This window comes from Amphiura filiformis, chromosome 6 (assembly GCF_039555335.1).
Source record: "Amphiura filiformis chromosome 6, Afil_fr2py, whole genome shotgun sequence".
NCBI classification, from domain to species: Eukaryota; Metazoa; Echinodermata; class Ophiuroidea; order Amphilepidida; family Amphiuridae; genus Amphiura; species Amphiura filiformis.
Window position 1 is genome coordinate 41,060,396 of NC_092633.1, and position 17,159 is coordinate 41,077,554.

The following is a 17,159-nucleotide window of genomic DNA, read 5'->3' on the forward strand; positions in this document are numbered from 1 at the left end:
AAAGGGGGGAAATTCATCCTTATTATTTAGATGGTTACTAATGACCTGTGGAAGGGTTAGTACAATATTATGTTCATTAAAGATACGTTTGTATACCTTTTATTACTTGTATCTTAAAATTTTTAGAACCCTGATATTGTCGAAATTATCAATTACAAACCAACGACATTTGCAGTCTTTCAGACTCTAAATATCAACAATTCCCTGGTTCTCAATAAACAACTTTGACGAAAATTCATTGATTTGACCGAGCTTTACTAGGAAGTTTGATAACAATTTTAGTTTGACAATATTAGGAGTCACGGCTTACGATATAGTGAATCACCCTTGAATTTTATTTTGTAAGCATTTGAAGCTTTGATAAATCCAAAACGTGTGCTAACAAACTACAATGTTTACCCTCTATTGACCGTTTGCTTGTTTCCGTGAGCTGGCTAATAAAATTAAACGATAAAAACATCTACTCAAGAAATGAAAGTAAAGGCCAGTGTAGAGTTCAACATTTTCGCATGCGTCATTCCGTTGCGACAAAAATGAACACTGAATATCCGTTCTACGCTGTGAACTTCCGTTTGCAAAGATTAGCTTTATTATTCTTTTCTGCGTTTTACCCATGAGGCTTACATTTGGTGAATCGGAAACCTGCTGCTGCAATCTTGCTGGTTCATTCGCGTTTGTTGCAACGGAAAGGGAATGGAAAACTTTGGACCATTGAGTGGCTTTATAAGTGGACATGGCTCTTTCCGGTTTATTTATAAAATTATTCTCTTCGATGTTTATTACGGGTTTTTTTTCAACATTGGTCTTGTTCCAAGAAGCTCATTACCAATCAGCAAAACCAATAGAGGTACGAAGGCAATTTTACACCGACAGTCAAAGCAGTTTGCCCATACCACATCTTAATCTGAATCTCAGCTATTATATTCCACAATCACAGGTTCGTGTTTGATTCCGTCGAGTAGATTATATTGTCCCTATAATTCTCATCTGATGCATTAAATATGTTCCCTATTAATGTTCAATAAAGCAAAGAAAGCTCATTAATTTATGCGTAATGACATGTCTATTCATTTCTGTCATAGGAGAGATTAGTTTTGCAGACAGCGTATCACGAGTTATATCTGCTCCGATTCAATAAATATTTATTTCAGGTTGTTGAATGCGATATTAAACACTTTATGGTCTACTCATTTTCAAAGATGGCTGGAAATGATTGGCAATATTGACGCGCTCAAATATTACTTGATCTGAGACATTTCGCCAAACAGATTACGTGGGAGTTATTATGATAATCGTACATACTTAGTGTTTTCAGAATACGGAATATGCAAGACCTTTCAAGCCCGGTTAAGAAAATACAATTGCCCACCATAAAAGCACACCTGGAATGTAGAGCTCTTCCGTGGTTATCATAAAGTATACATCCTTTTAGATCATACCAGCAACTCTTTGGCTCATTTGCCTTAATACTGAAGAGTACACACCCCTGTCCGAACGCGATTTTTTATATAGCGCCGCCAAATTTGGCGAAATCGTGTGTTCGATTCATTGGGCATGTTGGGCGGATTGTCTCAGATTGTATGCGCCCAATCTAGTCTCTGTTTCATGTCGCAAAAACGTACGTGTATTTGTAGTGAGCAGAATCAAGCCGGTCGCGGAGACTAGGCCATTGTTGTGTTTACATGTTTTTCGATTTTAATCAGCTGTTTTCGTATTGAAAATGCCTTGGCCAACGAATGGAGCATAAATTTGCTTTGCCTTTGCGGCGGCTGAGATTTATATTACCTACACCGACTGTGTACATTATACACAGTCACAGCTATGACACTTGACAGCGACAGTCATACATGTAGATCATCATGATGCCGTCATATGTAAACAGTACATGATGATGAAGGAAGGTAAGCTTAAAATTATTTGTCTTTTCGTCGTGTTGTTACTTAACCCAGTCGCTCATAAATGCAGACACAACACCACACAACATTGAGTTTTTATCAAACAAAAGAGCAAAAGACGAACCATATTTTATTTTATGCAGTCCAGTCGACATGTACTTGAAGTTTGTACATATTTCATATGACAATTTAATTACTTTTAGAATTATTCATTTCATTTCATTTTTATTTATACACAGGAAAGCCCAGATCAGCCCTTGAGCTGATGTCCCTGTAGCCCGACACATCATGGCCCTATTTCTTTCTTTTCTTTCTCCCTTTGTAGTGCTGACTTCAAATAAGCGAAGATAACTCGCACTGCGGTGTGCACATGCGTCGTCTCATAGGCGACAGAAAATTGAATTACGGTGCGTATAAACAAAGTGCAAGTAAAAACTGGAGGTGAGATGATGGAGCTACCTCAGCAGGCGGTCCCTCAGTGCGGCCTTGAAGGCGTCGAGGGATGCATACTCAGCTGGATCTGCAGACAGATTGTTCCAGTCCCTGATGGTTTGAGGAAAGAACGAGCTGGTATAGACTGAAGAGGTAGTTGATGGGATGAAGTACCGGGAGTTGTGACCTCTGGTGGATGATTTGAGTGGAGTGAGGTAGTCTTTGCACTTGATGTCAACCAGGTCATGATGGATCTTATAGAACATCACCAAGCGGCTCTGGATGCGTCTTTCTTGGAGAGAAGGCCAGTTGAGGGTGCTGATCATATCAGAAACGCTGCTGGTGCGTTGGTAGTTGCCAACAACGAATCGAGCGGCATTTCGCTGAACCTGTTCAACCTTGTTGATATTTCTCTTAGTGTGAGGGTCCCAAGATGTGGACGCAAATTCAACAAAATATTGGTTCCTTCCTCGCCATACATGTATAGGGCCATGACTTCCATAGTATTGGAAAAAACGGGGCACTGAGGCAGTTGAACCGTGAACTCATGTCGTAATTTCAAAGGTTCGTCCCTGCATTCACAAAAGTACTCGCATGTTCAGTTTTGTGATTATAATCCGGGTTATAATCCTTAAAAATACAATGTAACACTATGAAGACTTCCTGCGCATCTCTTTTCTTCATTAAATCTGCATTTCACAGCAAAAAATGAAATTTATTCGCCACCATGGCCACCGTGTTATCTGTAGACTATGAGATATTAATGTTGTTATGGTGACGATCGCTACGGTCACAGTCACAAATTGAAATTTGGTCATTTTACAGTCTTACCTTAAATTTTCACACATGCACCAAATATGTTTTGTTTAAAAGTCTTATTTTCATGTGAGGAAGAAGTGATATTTTGTTAATAAAATTTGATACTGTGTACCCTGGACCAGATAGGCTCAGACCTTTGTACGGAGAAGGACAGTGGAAATCGTAGTGATGGAGGTGCGAGTACCTTGGGCTAGTGTCTCTGGGGCCGTGTTGCAACTTCGAATTTGCTCGAGAAGTCTAGCCAAGAATTTGCTCACCGATACATGTAGCTTCACATTCTAGGCTAGAGACCATTGTATTCAAAATCTAGTCGGATTCGCTGAAGCATGACACCGTGTAAAGCAATGGAAGTTCAGAAGTAAACACAGCCGACTCATCAAAATAACTTTCATTCAAATTTCGACATTAAACAGAATCAATAACCTCCGGTGAAAAAACTTGCACCGCTGTCCGACCGAAAACGATAGCAAAGCACTCTAGCATCGAATGCGTAACTATCCTGTGCAAATTCGAAGCTAGAGTTCTCCAGTAACTTCAAATTTGCACACGATAGTTACGTATTCGATGCTACTTGCCAAAGTGCGTTGGTATCGTTTTTCAGTCGGACAACAGTGCAATTTTTTGCACCAGAAATTTATTTATTCTGTTAATATTGAAGTGGATGAAAGTCATTTCGATTAGTCAACTGTATCTTTTGAGCAAGATTTGCCTGTTTTGGACAGTCTAAAATTTTGCTGAGTAAAGTGTCATTTTAGCAACATTTTTTATGCAATATGCGGATTTAGGGTTTCTCTAGATACCGGAAGTCAATTTGTGCCGAAATTCCTTCCCACAATGCAATAAGCGTTTTGCATTTAACAATAGATACAGTTCGGAGGTTAATCAATATTCTTTGTTATGCAATATGCATATTTTTTTCATTGTGGGAAGTAATTTCGGCACAAATTGACTTCCGGTAGAGAAACCCTAAATCCGCATATTGCCTGTCGTAATCGGCTGTGTTTACTTCTGAACTTACATTGCTTTTCACGGCATAATGCTTCACTGCTTCAGCGAATCCGACTACATGTAGATTTTGAATGCAATGGTCTCTACTACTCTCATAGCCTAGTAGAATGTGAAACAACTTTGTACCGTAAAACGGGGTGAATCGGGACAGTTTGGGCATGGCTTTAATTGTATTTTTTTCTTTGTAGCTTCAATTGCCACAGTCATTGGTGCATTTTATGTCCACACATGAGATCTACATACTGGTAATGTTAGATTGAGTGGATTTCAAGTGCTTTACCTCTTTTTTTTTTAAAAAGTGACTGTCCCGATTCACCCCGAGTTTGGGGTGAATCAGGACAGCAGAGTAAATAGTATTTGATGAAGGTTTGAATTAGTTTTTGTACCCTTTATCCCCACAAATGAGGTGAATTGGGACATTAAACAAGTATTTAAATACTTCTCTAATAATTTAGAACAATTTAACAACAATTGATGTCATGTTTACTGCCATAACTTGGATGTTCTTTGGTACCCTCAACTGGACTGTACTTGTTACGGTAAAAAAGTAATAAAACTTTTGCCCTTCACATTTCATGTTAAAACTTAAGTTTTCATTGTTCTTTTCTTATCACTACTTAGTACTTACATAAGGTAATACTACAGTGTTTCTTACCAAATAAATACTGCATTTCTCCCTAAACATTAAAAACAAATACCGATAATCATGTGTCATTTTTAAAGGAAAAAATAACGAGCGAGCTGTGACTTTCAGTCAAAAATGGACAACTCGCACATATTGCAGACAACTGTTAAATGTTCATTGCTACTTGCATGTGATTTTCCATCAATAACAATTATCATGTACATACAGCCTAAAGCAAAACAACCTTTGGCCAAACACATTATGGGCAATTTAGCAATACCATACTGGTACCAACTTGCAACCAGTGCCATTAAAATCAACTCACGAATGATTTCTATCAGTCCCACAAATTGAACATTGGCAAACATTTTCCAACTCTAACAGCAATATTCAAAGCATAATTAACTCAATAATTACTGGAACTTCAGGATAAGACTAACAACATTATAGTTAAAATGGTTGTCCTCCAAAACTTTTTTTGGGTTAAGGGTGGGTGGCTTTCAAATTTGTTTTTCTAATTTTCTAATTCTAAGTCAAATTATAGAGCTACCCAATGACCTGTGCCCAATGAAGGCGCAAATAGGTCTGTTTTACCAATACATATCTTAATACAAGTTATACCATTAAAGATACAAACAAATTAATAACAATATTTTAAAAACAAAGTACGTATTTATTTAAAACCTGAAAATCCTTTCAAAACATTATTTCTGGAATTCTGCAAATTAGGTGTGGTAAAATTTTGTACCGGGACAGTAAAAACTCACTTCCTGTTTTTAAAATTAGTGGTGGGTGGTACCGGGTAGAGGACAACTAACTATTACAGGCTTAAGGTGATGCCACATAGAGAATAATCCGAACTTAATACCATTAAAGCTACAGTACATTGTGTCCCAATTCACCCCGTTCTCAAAAGTTCAAATCTGAAAAGTACAAAAATCAACAAAATTAAAAATTTCTTTGGACTAACCAAATTTTCACTTTAACAGCACATGTATGACACTTTTTGTGAGGTCCCTGTGCATTTCCAGCTCATTTCCTCCAATGGTTCCACTGGGAGGGATAAAGTTCTGACCACATCATTTTTTTGGAGCAATTGGAGGAAATTTTCATTTTAGTGTCCTGGGCTCCATATTTCCTGTATCACATGTGCAAAGCCACCATTCTGATACTGACAGTCCATTTTTTTAACATGGGAAGAGAAACACACAAATCAATCAATTAGGTTTGAAAAATTTGGTGTCAAAAAACTTTTTTGTGTTTTGTCCCGATTCACCCCGGTGTCCCGATTCACCCCGTTTTACGGTATTGGAAATTTGGAACAAGAACAAGAATTTTGCTCCATTTTTCCAAATTTTCTACTCGATGACCCCTTTTTTGAAATCCGGTGGTGGTCGCATTGCATTCTCTAAATTCACTAAATTTTCATCGTCAACCGTGTAATTGAATGGGATTATTTTGAAATTTTAAAACGCTTGAAATATCACAAACAAATAGATGTTTTGTACCCGATAGGCCCCTACTTCATGATGCCGATAGGCACATACTACGACACTTCTAAAGTTTAGTGCCCCTCTCCCCCGGATTTGAGGCCTACAAAATGTTGTTATCTTTAATTTCAGCCGAATATACTAGCTGGTACTAGTATATTCACAACACTGAAATAATAAAACACAAACAAATTGACACCCAGCATTGAGTGACATTGACATACTACGTATGGATTTATTATTTCAGATTTTGAAAACATATACTCTGGTGAACTGGTCCAAATCATAGAAAAGACATGACAGAGAGAAGACCGACACTTGTAAACAAAGATACAATTTAGGTGAGTTATTTCTGCGAATATTTTTGCATTCCATAATTACTTAATTCAGGACCATCACCATGGGGGGCAGGGCTGTCAACTTTTTGAAATTGCTTGGCGTGAGACAGAGGCGTACCGGGCTTAGCCGACTCCAATGTTCATTTTGTACCACGATTATTTGAGCCACGGTGCTCGATAATGTGAAAAGCGGGGGGATTAGGAGTAACAAATTATTCATGACGATGTGTGCGATTTTACTCGTTATCCAGCTTTTTGCGTGAGATTTACTTCCTAGGCGTGAGATTATACTACCTTGGCGTGAGACCGTGAGAAAGTGACCCAATGCGTGAGACTCACGGCCAATGCGTGAGAGTTGACAGCCCTGATGGGGGGTGGTGTATGAAGTATTTTCAATGACTTGTTGTTTTAAAGCAGGAATAGCGGCATGCCATAGGTTCCTGAGTAGTGCATGATACTCTTTGATTTAAAAAAATCAGAAAAATAAAAAAAAGTTTTTAACAATTTTGAAGTGTATTTTATGTCTGTTGAAATATTTGAAAACATAAAACATGCCAGGAGATCCTTCCTATACCACTTTCAGTGGCCAAAACCAGGGGCGTCGCTAGACCAATATGATTGGGGGGGGGGGGGTTCTGTGTTTTGCAGACGGAAATATTTTTTGACCAATTTTTAATTAGTAACTACTATAACATTCACAATGTCTATTACGTAACAACAACTATTTCGTAACACATTAAGGGTACTACACCCTGTGGTAAATTTGTGACTATTTTTGCATTTTCTCAAAAAATAATAACACACTGGTAAGGCCAAAAAAAAAAAAAAGGTTTGTCTCAAAGCTCACGAGAAATTTAAAACAAATGCGAAGTGCGATTTTTTTAAATTTATTTCCGACTTTTTCATGGTATTTTGATCAAAAGTCTGATTTTCGCCGATTTTTCTGGAAAAACTATAAAAAATTTTTGTTTGAAATAAAAAATTTCCGCATTTCTTTTTGTCAAATCGTGCGATTTTACAAACGCGCGCGCAAGCTTTGAGACAAACCTTTTTTTTTTTTGCCTAATAAAAGTTATGTATATTATTGGGGCAAGGAATCGAATTACTACACTGAAATTTCAATGACTCAAGACAAGCGGTTCAGTATATATGATAGGAAACGAGGTACATCCTAGCGGTACCTTAATTCTTATCATAAATAACAAACCGCTTGTCTTTGGTCACTGAAATTCCAGTGTAGTAATTGGATTCCTTGCCCCTATTATATACATAACTTTTACCAGTTAACAGTTACCACTGTGTTGTTAGTTTTTTAGAAAAATGCAAAAATAGACACACATTTGTCTAGGGGTGTAGTACCCCCTTAATCTTATGTCTCTTGCAATTTGCCGACAATCACATAGCTTTGACTACATTTGCAGACAATCACATGGTTTTGACGACAACTGTCAATTTTTGCCGACAAAATTGTGTATGGGGGGTGTTGCACCCCCATACCCCCTCTAGCGTCACCCCTGGCTAAACCACAAGCTTCCAGGGACCCCGAACCCCACCCATGAGATGCTACGCTATATTTGATTAGTGGCATTGTGCACAATTGTGGTGACGCAGTACAACAAAAGCTTTTCATACACTCCTATCAAAGCAGTCAATCAGAAAAACTGTTAGAAAAGTACGTGAAATGCATAGATTGTGTTTAATGTGCACTCTGCATACTACGTGCAGCGTTTCGTGCTCGTTCACATCGCTTAGGATTCATTCATTTTTCGGGTGGGTTGATGCATTTATATTTGTTTCTATTTTCCCATATACTGTGATAATTTGTATTTTCAGCAAGAATCTTAGTTTTTTTCTTCTCTTGTATGAAATAGATTAATGTATTTGTTGCTGGATAAGTTAGGAAAACTAATGCAATTGCGCTGATGTTGACGCATCTAATGCACAAGCCCCGAATATTAGATGCATCAACATCAGCGTGCGTGCATTATTTTGTCTGCTTTCTCTCCGAACAAATAATACACATTCATTATTAGTACATGTAAATATCAATATTTATCAATGTCATGTTGGAATATTGTGTACGAATTGAATCACTGAAATAAATTAATTTACAATATTTGTTTTTTTGCAGCTTCATTCCGACTAATAGGGCCAGCCTGGCAGAAGAACAAGATCACCATGTCAGTTACTACCGAAGAGCTGAAAATTACCTTTGCTACCCCAACCCTGTTTGCAAAGAAGAACAAGATCGCCATGTCAGTTACTACGGAGAAGTGCCGAAGAGTTGAAAATTACCTTTGGTTTAACATGGTGTTTCTGGTGCTGGATTTGCCATTGGGTGCTCCTTTGGCAAAAAATAAAACTTGTCCTCGCACTCTCTGTGGAAGACAGGGTCGGGTTGGTCGATTAAAATAAGAAAGCCAAAACATGTTTTACATCTAGGCATATGCTATTTGGGATATTTATCTACGAAATATACACATACGCAATGTGCACAGGGACGATATATGCAGGTGAGGTATTCACAGGTGCAATCTGCCCAGGTGGTTTATGCGCAGGGGTATCTGCACATCCGCAGGGGAAATCTGTGCAGGTACTGTATGCGCACTTGCACAGGGGCAATAAGTGCAGTTCATGTATGCACATAGGCAATCGGCGCATGCACAATGTGCGTATGGGCAATCTGTGCAGGTATGGTACAGGATCAATTTGCGACGGTAGTATATCTTGAATGTCTTAAAACAGGTTGGAAGTGTGTGAAAAAACTGTTTAAAAAAAAATAACCAAAGAATAAATGTTTTCCAGGTTATTAAAATTAGGGTGGGCCTGGCGAGGACAAGCAATTGAAATGAATTATTTTTGGTCTTATCTATCCAGGTCAGCAGTAAATACAGAGAACTCAGTAATGCCAAGGACATTGGTCTTCCTATCTTAATGTGGAAAGGACACAAGCATTGCATAATGCATTACAAAATACAACATACTACTTTTTCAAATTCTGTTTTATTTTGACTTTAATAGCTTATATTGTACAAATTGTATAGAATATGAACTTATTTTGACTACAGCCATGTATGTACCAATCACAGGTATAAAAGGTTTGGAAAATCAACATTATTCGCTACTTGCATGGTTCCGCCATAGTGCACAATGTACAGGGAGAGCCTTGAACTGGCAGCATACATGAAAGGAAGAATTACATAACCTTACGCAGAATGTTATACAACAAGTTCAATTCCCATTCATGTATGCTGCCAGTTCGAGGCTCCCCCGTACATTGTGCACTATGGCGGAACCATGCAAGTAGCGAATTGTACACCATATCTGGCTTTCTGATCTTGGATCTTTGTACGTAGCATGATAGAACATCTACTTTGTTTGGCTTATAATTTGCAAGAATGACTAGCTTACTTACACTTGTTTACGTGCAACTAGCATACATTGTAGGTGCTTCGCCCGACCATGTGCATGCCATTCTATATCAATATAAGATGTTTATGCATCTTGTTTTTATCAAGTATAAGCCGAACAAAGTATAGTACAAGGCATTATAGTGCTTCTCTTCTGAAGTTGAGAGTAACAATTTTGCAGTGGCAGCATCAAATTGTGTGTTGTTACCATAATGCGTATCGTATACACACAGGTAAAGGGCAATTTGTACCCATGCTGACGATGCAGCCGTGCAAACTCACTGACAGTTCGGAACTAGTTTCTTCCGGGGTGGGGCACTCACTAATAAATGGGTGACAGGGATGTGCGGCCACATTGACCCCCATTTTTCAATTCTCGCTATTCGCAATAAGGGCGCCGCCAGCGGTTTGCGATGTAATCGTGATGTATCATGGGGAAATCGTGATGTATCATGGGAAAAGGTCGACATCCAAGTCCGCGCAATACGATTATTACCATGCTATTACATAGGAACACGTGACAATATTTTCTAATTTATCAATATAACGGTATTACACGCAAAAAAAAAAAAAAAAAAATTAATTGTGCACATTTCAAATCACATTATTAAGTATTATTGAGTATCGATTCGCGTGTAACACCTTTATTTTGACAAACTAAAAAAATATTGTCACGTGTTCCTATGTAATAGCATGGTAATATTCGTACTGCGCGGACTTTGATGTCGACCTTTTCCCATGATACATCACGATTACATCACAAACTGCTGGCGGCGCCCTTATTGCGAATAGCGAGAATTCCGTCTCACCCAATGAACCCCCTTTTTATTTTACCGAACTCCCTCTCCCCCAATGACCCCCTTTTTTGTTTTCCCGTTACCAAAAGACCCCCTTTTTTCTAAAATTTTGGAGAAATTTCTGATAATCTCTCATAGAATTGTATGTATCCCCATGATCCACCAGTGGATCTTCTGCGACCCCTACGCAGAACTTCCAATAGTGGATTAACTATATTGGAAGAAGAAGAAGAAGAAGAACTGCGCACGGTGGGCGCAATGAATCCACAGTCGGATTTTCTGCGCACGTAGGCAGAAACTCCCCTCCATATATAAACAAATCCAACAAGCCAAGTGATAGTCAGAATTCAGTCGGCCATTACTGGGTCCCGTTTGCACCAAACTGGTGTTGTTACTGCCGAATTGGGTGGATTAAATCCGCTTAAAATTGGTGTTGAATAGTATTGTGTTGTAAACCTTTATCATTCTTTTGTGTAGGGGTGTAGGTGTAACACAGGTGATGGAATGCAGTTTAATATCCCCGCCAAGGCCATGTCATTTCACATTTTAGGTGGAATACACCTAAGGGGGACCCAGCTATGGCTGCCATTGAGGTGTAGGAATGCGTGAAAATGGATTCGTCTATAGCGCCGGTGGAATTAATTCTGCGCACGGTCACAGGGAATCCACTGACGGATTTTTGGCGCACGATATAATCTGAGACGATTAGGTCTACCTTAGGATTAAAACATTACTTTCAGTGCATATGTACGATGATTATTTATTATAATTTTTTTTTATTTGTTATATTTCTTGTATCTTAATACCCACTGACGGATTTTCGGCAGACGTGCGCAGAAATTCCCCTCCGTATATAATGCCGGTGGAGTTATTCTGTGCGAGGTCTCAGGGAATCCACTGACGGATGTTCGGCGCACGTGCGCTGAAAATCCCCTCCATATATAGCACGGCCACACGTTTTGAACTCGCCACCCAAAAATGGTGGTTTTGTTACGCTTTTCCAAATCAAGACTCGTTCAAATTGTTATATCTCTGCTTAAACAAAAGGTATTGTAGTGTGTTTGGTGTCAGTTTGTAGCTAAATGAGTGCCCTAACAGACCTCCAAAGGAGAATTGTTTATCAGCTAAGATAGTGGAGTTACAGTTGTTTGAGTTCAGAATGGTGGAGGTGGTTGTTGAGGCGGTGGCGGTTGAGGCGGTGGCGGTATGAACAAAGTCTATGGGAAATAAAGATTTTGTGTGTGCACGTTGAATCAACTGATCATATCTTTGCATCCACATGGGCTACAGACATGGTTAAGAGCTCTTTTGAAAGATTATTAGTTCTGCTAATTGTTTTTAATCATTTTGAACTCTTTATGATTGGTTTAGTCTATAAAATACAAACTTTTACGTACAAAACTACCCGTTTTCATATTAAACACTGTAGTAAGCAATGCGTATGTCTTCAAAATCTAAAATTTGCTGTAAATTTTTAATTACTTACCCTATCAGAGTCAAAGTAAACATTTTCTGAGAGGAAATTTGATAAGGAATCTAAATATGGACTTACTTTTTCTGTATGGGTTAGGGGTAAAATGTTTCAGTTCAAAATATGTTGAATTGTAAAACAATTTGAACATATTTTGGGACACCCTGTATTCCGAGACTACCAAACAGCTGTGATTTTTTTCTTCCAAAGTCAGTAGGCTCCCCCTAACCTCAAACCAAATCAATGTTGTTTACTTTCAGTTTATATCTGCAAGTTAGTAATAAGCAATGCATTAATTTGGAATTTTTTTATTCCACCCTGTATAACTTCAAGGTCACCCTGTACAATGAGTTGAAATGTGTATTATTTAAATTGCTTTTGCCTTCAGCTTTCCAAAAATGTATACTTTTGCTAGTTTAGGGTTGATAGTTGTGGAGATATTCTAATTTGAATCTTGATTGGTGTAAAAACTCATAATATTTGCGAGTTCAAAACACACGGCCGCACCGGTGGAGTAATTCTGCGCACAGTCTCAGGGAATCCACTGGCGGATTTTCGGTGCACGATGAGACGAATAGGCCTACCCTGGAATTCATATCTCTTATGAAACATTCTAGGGTAGGCTAGCATAATATTAAATCATTGCAATTCATGAGAGGATTAAAACGTGCGCCGAAAATCCGTCAGTGGATACTCTGCGACTGTGCGCAGAATTACTCCATCTGCGCCTATATACGGACGGGAGTTTCAGCGCACGTGCGCCGAGAATCCGTCAGTGGATTCCCTGCGACTGCGCAGAAATACTCCACCGGCGCCTAGTATATACGGAGGGTTGTTTCAGTGCACGTGCGCAGAAAATCCGTCAATGGATTCCTTGCGTCCACCGTGCACAGTTAATCCACTCTCGGAAGTTCTGCGTAGGGGTCGCAGAAGAGCCACTGGTGGATAGCTTACATAACTCAGAATTGCCCTATTTTTTATTATTTTTATTCAATTTTGTATAAACTTTTTATGTTGCAGGGCCTAGATTTCAACGAGAATCACAGAATCGATTCTCGTAATGACTCTCGTAAGATTCGGTTGCGAGAATCAACTTCCCTCATTGTATCATACAGTAAGTGCAGTGATTGTGTATTTTGATTCTCGCAAACCAAGACGAAATCTAGGCCCTGTGTTGTCCCAAATTTTTCCCAAGTCTCACTGAATGACACGGGTGAATGACCCCCTTTTTTGGTCAGATTCTCCCCAGTCTCACAAAAAGACCCCCTATTTTGAGACCAGACCCCCTTTTTTTGGTGTCTAGGCTCTCACCGAAAGATCCCTAGTTCGAACTGTTGTCTGCATATTCCTGTCACTTCCAGAGTCGAGTGCCCCCTGTTTCGTCTGGTTTCTGTACATTTCTGTGTTTGAAAACAAATTACATGTATTACTGTATTGATTCAATCCATCTGTAAAAGACAGATCATGTACCTTCATTTGTCATTCCTGCACTGAGGATAGACCTGGAAAAAAATGTTACTTTATTCTGCTTCTGCTCATATAAAGAAAAACTTAATTGATGGGATTGGGAAATACACTATACAGCAATGTAGGAAGTTTCCCTCCTGAGAATTTCCCATAATTTTCATTTGCACTTCTTTATCTACAGAAGCAGAATTTCCCTCCAAATCACAAATTATGTGGCAAGGAGCTGCGCCGATTGCCTCCGTTTTTCCAGGCCTGTTCCTGGGTGTTCCTTAAGTGACACATTAAAGTGTTTTTAAACCTTTAACTTGTATGTGCTTGCTTTATTTACGGTACATTATAACTTCCCTTCATGCTGTATACTTAGTACATTATAACTTACCTACATCCTGTCGATAATCAGATGTGATAAATAGCGATTGGCCCTCTCCCACTTGAACAGACTTGAGACTGTCACACACAATTTTTTTCCCTCTCCCACTTGAACGGACTTGAGTGTGTCACTCACAATTTTTCAGAAGTACTACATTTTCATCAGAATAATACAAAACAGGTGTGGGTCTGCACTTGATCTGTCTGAACTGACAAAATTGTGCTCATCTTTAATTTTAGTTTTACGTAAGGCCAAATTAAAAAATAAACATGTTTCATGTCCCCTCCCGCTTCCTTTTTTAAGGTTTCTTCAATTATATTTATTTTTTTTAATTCAGTTGTAACGTTCCAAAAATATGTCTAGGAAGTAGAGATGCTTTCTAATATATAACAGGGGTGTGGGTGACCACAGATAAAAAGAAAGTTTGAAATTGGGAAAGCTCCTTTACTTTTGTACAGAGGAAGTGCAGAAAAAATGATAAAAATCTAAGATCAAAAAGTCTCATACCTCTGATATAAGAAACACTTTTGGAAGGTCTTGTGATAAATAGAACGGCCTACCTCTGAGAAAAACAAATAAAAAAGGCGCTCCTGCTTTTCCAGGCATTATTGTACGCTAAAACTGCTCTCTTTAATTTGTCTAATTATGGGTATTCACACCGATTTTACGATAAAAAACACCTCTTCCTCCTTTTTTTTTCAAAAACCAGGATGTGAAACATGCGTTATTTTTTACTTGGCCTGACGTTCATAGTCCCATACCATTTGTAAGAAATTTAAGCAACATGCTTGATAAAATATGTGCAATATTAGTATATTATTGTGCGTGGTGTGGTTAAGCCAATCAGGAAAACCATGCAGGACTTTGCAGGTACAGGCAATCTGCTTCTACTTGGATGAGCCTTGAGGGTGCTAGGGATCATGCAGGCATCTACAAGTACTACACTCTGAAATGGAATGTCAGAAAGCAGATAGGGTGAAGAGGAAATAAATCAAAGAGGAATTAATTACACAAACAGAAAAGAAAGCTTGTTTACAGACAACAACAGTGAATGACACAGGGTTGCTATTAGCTTTTAAAATGATACAGTACTTGTGAAGTATGAGAAGAGGTTTTGTGAGGCCCGAATCATACTGTTTATACCGTTTCTGGCTAGATTCAAGTGAAAACTTTGGTTTAAATTTCAGTGTACAAATATTTTTTTTTCATTTAATACAATTTACAATTAATGCTCCTTCCTTCCATCCCAATTTTCTTCACTAGTCTTGTTCTTTGTACTGTTAGCATGCTTGTCTGGGATCCTCAACGTTTATCCTACAGGAACTCAAATTTAAAAAGATCATCCGGATCCAAAGCAAATCTTGGAAATGGTACGGTACAGTGGCCCTTAAAACTTGATTCTGAGTTTCATGTCTACGCTTGTGTGTGAATTCTTTACTGCGATTTAAAAAAATTGAAATAAAATGTGGTTGAATTCATTTGCATTCATTTTTTTACTCGGATTGCAATTTGCATAAATTTACTAAACGTACTATACCTGTTGGAATGTGCCTTAGTAAATCTTTCAAATCAATTCTTCAATACGCAAACTTGTGCCCGAAGTCTGCGTTTGATTTGTTTGTTTACCCAGGTTGGTCCGTGAGGAACACATGCTAATCCTGTAATCCATGGAAAACCATGGACCGTTCCAAGCTCATACTTATTCCGCATTTTGACTGTACTAATGAAACTTTGGAAAATAACGAATAAGGCCCTTCGCACTTGATTATTAGTTTCCTGTTTACCGCCCGCGTCCAAAATTGAAAATCTCAAAATAATTAATTATTTTATTTTTATTTCCAATTTTCTCCTTTAAAATAACTTTCAACTACTTCTACTTGCCATTTTCTGACTTTAATAATATCAACAATAATGATGAATGAACAAAGAGTACAACTCCACCTTCACTTATTTATAAAATCAAATATTGTTGTGAAATAATTAAATGCCCGCCCTAGTCAAAACAAGTCGATAGTTGCTTGTAATAGTTCAAATCAAATAAAGAAAATAAAAGATAATTAATAATTAAAAGTCACCTCGTCCCTTTTTCAAAATCTTAAACAGGAAACTAATAATCAAGTGCGAAGGGCCTAATGAAAAGTTACCAGATTTTATTTTGGAAAATACATGTAATTATGTGACTGGAAACTTGGAATCAAGTGCCAAGGGCCTGATCTTAACCTTAATTTCATGAATTTGTAATTGTTTGAGCATTGAGATCCAGAGTCGAAAATGTGTAGGCCTACCGTACCGAAGGTTTGGTGAAAGTTGACCAATATTTTAGCATGTTTCTGCACGGAGCAACCGTTTCAACACAGATATCGACTTCTAATGACGACCCGGAGCAACTTTTGTCGAATTCAATTCCCAACATTTGCAGTGTAGGCCTATTACAAACACACAATTAAAAGTCGTCTTCATATTGGTTCAATTTGAAGCATGAGCAAGTGATGGCATAATAAAAGTCAAAATAATTCACTATTTGTTTTGAAGTTGACTCAGTCAGTACGTACCATGCATTGCGGTACGGTATCACAATAAAAATTATACATTTTAAGTTGAATGTGGCAAGCAAGTTGCGTTGAGTTACGGCATAAAGTATCCGGAATGCACCCACCGCAAAACAATTGCGGCGTAATATGAACGGGCCTGCGGTGCACTACTCTGCTACTATCTGTGGTTCACCTCTTGAAATTTTGGTAGTGACGTCAACATTTTTTGTGGCTGCGCCGCAAATGTGTGGGCAAACTGCCCTTGGCCTTGTACGCGTGCTTGTACACTCTGTGCGATTAACTTTACACATGCAGTTCGATAACTGCGCACAGCGAAATACGTAACCATGCATTGCCTACATGTACGTCACTACCGAACTTTGTCTTTGATGTGAACCACAGTCATGACAGTATACTCATCATGTACTAATTTGATATACGTATGGCTGGTTAGATAATATGATGTGTGTTAGTACTGAGTGTTTACATGACATATTAAAAGCTTA

The 17,159-nt window shown here is 38.3% G+C and overlaps 1 long non-coding RNA gene across 2 annotated transcripts; it reads left to right on the forward strand.

Annotated features, from left to right (window-relative positions):
• Positions 1 to 1,679: 1,679 nt before the first annotated feature.
• Positions 1,680 to 10,531, forward strand: LOC140155416 (uncharacterized). Of its 2 annotated transcripts, none has more exons than XR_011859380.1 (3): positions 1,680 to 1,901; positions 6,517 to 6,610; positions 8,739 to 10,531. It is a non-coding gene; the product is annotated as an uncharacterized lncRNA (long non-coding RNA). The 2 variants fall into 2 exon arrangements; XR_011859381.1 differs by lacking the exon at positions 1,680 to 1,901 and adding an exon at positions 2,867 to 2,891.
• Positions 10,532 to 17,159: the final 6,628 nt, after the last annotated feature.